The sequence below is a fragment of the Aphelocoma coerulescens genome, chromosome 3 (assembly GCF_041296385.1).
Source record: "Aphelocoma coerulescens isolate FSJ_1873_10779 chromosome 3, UR_Acoe_1.0, whole genome shotgun sequence".
NCBI classification, from domain to species: Eukaryota; Metazoa; Chordata; class Aves; order Passeriformes; family Corvidae; genus Aphelocoma; species Aphelocoma coerulescens.
This window is the reverse complement of record NC_091016.1, coordinates 82,229,887-82,234,167: the sequence shown is the minus strand read 5'-3', so window position 1 is coordinate 82,234,167 and position 4,281 is coordinate 82,229,887.

The following is a 4,281-nucleotide window of genomic DNA, read 5'->3' as shown; positions in this document are numbered from 1 at the left end:
ATAACTTTATAAATATACTTTTAATGATTTAGAAAGACCTAAAGTAACATTTCAAACATAAATCAGTCAAAAAGATGAACATTTAAAACACGGCAGTAAAACAGATTAGTATGATTAAGAATTACAGGCCTAATACTCTAAATTTGTTTGTCTAGCTTCACTTTAAAAAGCAAACTAAACATATTCACAACCTTTCGTCATGAGATCTGAGAGAAAAAAACACAGGTGATAGTTCCCTTCTCCTTCTTCATTATTTCTTCTGTCTATTTTCCTCAACTATGGCCTTCTTTATGTTTTGTATTTTTTAAATTATTTTTCTGTATACAGAATGCAACTTTTTCTGTAAAAACACTATGTAAAAATGACTGAATGGGATATATGAACAACAATACTTTTCAAAGATCCATACTTTTATTATTTTTGAGACGGAAGCTAAAGGGACTAACAGCCCTTGAAATTCTTCTCTAAAAGTATAGTACTGATAACTGTACTTGTAAACTCTAAAATATACTGTGTGGTAAGGCAGTTTTAAACCTTTCAGTGTAAGTGACTATGAATATTGATCCAAAGACAATTACTTTTTGATGCCTAGCACCTTGTAGGCATTTTTACACTACACTTGATTTTTTTTTCTTTGCATGTAGAACCATATTGTTCCTTCATATTTAAGATAGACTGAATCAAATTTTAGGAATTAATAGTAGGAAGTAAGGTTTGATTTCCAACATAATATGGCAATAACTTTGAAGGCAATAGAGTTGTTAAGAGATTCTCTCTCAAAACGGAATATAATGGAAGATGTAAAAATGATAGGCCAAGTCAGGTGTTAGGCAATTACTGCAAATGATAGATCAATAGGAATGAAGTTCTGCTCAGTGTCTGCCTTGTGCAGCAAAATGAGCAAGAGGGAGACTCCTCCAAGCTGGAGAGAAGTACAAAGCCAAAAAAGATGCAGTGCTTTAGCTGTGCCATAAAACTCTTGTGAGCTATTTGTCAACCCTGTAAAGACGTGTGAGAATGCAAAAAAATTTTGTGATCATCAAAGAAAAATTCAAGGATTGTTGAGTTATGTCCTCCTGCATCCTAAAACTGTATTATACTGGCAGTAATTGAAAAGACATGCATTTTACCACCTCAGAAATTATTTCCCTTTTGTCTAAGCAGCAACAAAACTTGAGGTCTGGATTGTTCTTGTGTATGTGATGAATCTCTATGTAATTTCCTAAGTCAGAAGACCAAAAGAATGAAAAAAATCAAGCAAATAAAATCAAAATGTTAAAATACTCCAAATATATTTCCCTAGATTTTCCCATACATCTAACTTAGGTCATGGGTTTAATAAAGAAAATCTATTAGCCAAGTGAAAGGCATTAACCTCTTTTCCCTTTTATGTGACAGATGAAATTACATTTATCAAGAAGCACTGTCCTCTAAACACTCATACTCGATGCTCTACTTGCAATACACACACCTTCATTAAACTTTACATCTTTCAGCCATACAGTTCATTCTTGAACTCAGCAAATCCTTGACATAAATCATCAAAAGGACGACACTGTCTGAATTCGCATCAGTCTTTGAAGAAACTCTTTAACAAGAGGACTTTGACTCAGTTTTCAATCTTTATTCTAGGTTAACTTATGAAAATGCATAAAGGCTTTCACCATGAGACAAGTGAAATGAATAAAATACCATAATAACCATTAGTACCAGAATTCATGTGTCTTGATATTTTGTAAAAGAATATACCATTTAAGGTACATTCTATACAAGTCCTAGAGAAATGTCTAAACAAATAACAATACTACATATTGTTCCACAGAAAAGCAACATTGCATATTAATCAATGAGATATTCAGTATGTTATTAAAAAAATGGGAATAAATGTTTTAATTAGAGCTGTGTCTAAACCTATTATGAAGTCATGTCATGGAATTACAAATACAATAGTGACATGGCAACAAAACAAAGACTATCACATGATTTTTGCAAGTGTAGTCTTTCATTTGGTCATGAGACATTTAAATAACTAAGAGGAATTTTACAGGTAATTAATTTAGGACCAGAAAAACTTTTGTGGGATATGGTATTTGGATGTTTTTCCCTTTGTAAACCTTGCCTTTCTTGGTGCTGGATGTACAGATAGTCAGTGTATCATATTTTAGCATTCAAAGACAATACAACTGAAATCTCTACAGAAGGAGTTGATTTTGGATGTAACAAAGTATAATTATGAATGGCAAGGGTTTTTCTAGTTTTGAAGAAAATTAACACAAAGACATATGGGTTGAATAAAGACCAAAGTGTTTAACTTCATGACAATCAATAAACTTTTTAGAAGTCTTTCTAAAATTTTCCCCTAAAATGCATTTCCTTACATTAAAATGTTTGACTAACCAAAACAATTATAATTTCATTTATAGAAAGTGTCAGAATTAGTCTCTTATATCCATATTCAGACACCTAATGAAGTAATATCATTCATTCATGCTGAGTATTCATTAAATAGGAATAGTCAGAATCCAATAGTAGCTCAGCATGCTGGAAAACATTAAACCACTGGTTAGGAATCTTTAGAGCCGTTTAAATTACTTTTGCTGTTCAGGTTTACCTAAGGAAAAGAAAATCACATAGGATACTAGACTAAGAAGAGTATAAGTGATCTTGCTCATGAGTTCTTTGCTTAACATTTATGACTAGGGAAATATTTTTTAAATTTATGCAGTGATTGCAAAATGGATCCAGAATCAGTGTTTGTGTTTTGTTATCAATGTGATAGCTATGTAACAGTGACACTCTTAGGCCTGAAGATTCCAAAAGGCATTTTGTTTCATCAAATATATGACCTGAATGAGCAACTGAATGTGCAACTCAAAGAGAACAGAGGCAGAGTTTCACAGCTCTATTATAATCAGAGCTGGTTGGTTTGAAAATTAGGAAATAGATAACAATCCATCCCGTACCAACTGATTCTATAAAGTCAAATAAACATGTCCATATCCTAAATGTTGAATTGCATGTCCTTGCTATGGGGTGAAAAAGAGAAGAATTTTTTAAAAACAATATTGAGTCTCAGGAACAAAAAGAAGCCTTTTGAATTTATAACAGCTCAGTCTTATATCCACTTTTTCAATTTTTATTTCCTTACTGGAAGGAATCTCTGGCACTGTTTTTCCTGTTTTATCCCTGGTTTTATCACGTTTATCACAACTGAAATTAGGCTGTTCAGGAAACCATGTTATTCTGCAGAGAATAAGTGATATGTAGTGTGTAGCACAGAAATAATTTCACAGGATTACTGGAATTGTTAAGTATCCAGGGCAGATATTAGAGTTATTCAACACAGATTTTTTTCTGTTGGAAAATAGTAAAAATAATAACTCCAGTTCAGAATGTATCTGTCTCAATGACAGAAGAATACCAAAGCAATTTGTTTCATTAGCCTACTTGTCCTCCCCCATTTGATGCAATTCTTGTCTCTATTTTCAGAGTTAAACTACTGTTAAAGTTGTCCCATATTATGCAAGGAATCAGTATGTATCAAAGCTAAAAGGAAGAATATATTGAAACCATGATAATCATCTGGGATACAGAGCTAGTTTCTGTAACTCTATAAGGTAATTACAGTAATTATTTTTGCAGCTGAATCTATATATAAATTTTTATATTACCACAGAACCATGTCCTGGAGACTTAAATTAAAAAAAAAAAAAAAAAAAACCAACCAAAAAACATGCAGATACCTCTAAACATGCCACATTTCTTCTTTATTGTTAGCACTATTTTCATGTATCCGTGAAACACAGTTTCAGAAAACGTTAAGAATTTCAATGGAAGGGTTCAAAAGTTGCTGGGTCACAGATAAAAGGGTCACAGATAAAGGGGAAAATGAATTACTCTCAAGAATAAAATGATCAATTCTTGGAACAAGATATCATTTTAGAAAAATGTCTGTGCTTGATATTTTCTGTCCATCAATGACCTCTTCACTGATGTTAGAAATTTACATTTCCTAGACCACCTCCTCTGTTGCTTAGGCAACTCCTGTGAAAGCTGCTACAGGCCCAGGCTTCCTCTAGCCCAGCTGCTGAAACCCCAGGAATCTGGGGGTCTCTGTCTATTAGAAATAATAGACCTAGATTCGTTAAGATTTGGTAGATTCTTGGAAGAATGGAGAGGATAATATTTGTGCTGTGGAAAGCAATTGGAAGAAAGAATATTAGGAAGACCAAAGCTATGAAATGGAGTGGAACTGGGCAAAGTAAATATACAACAATAGCT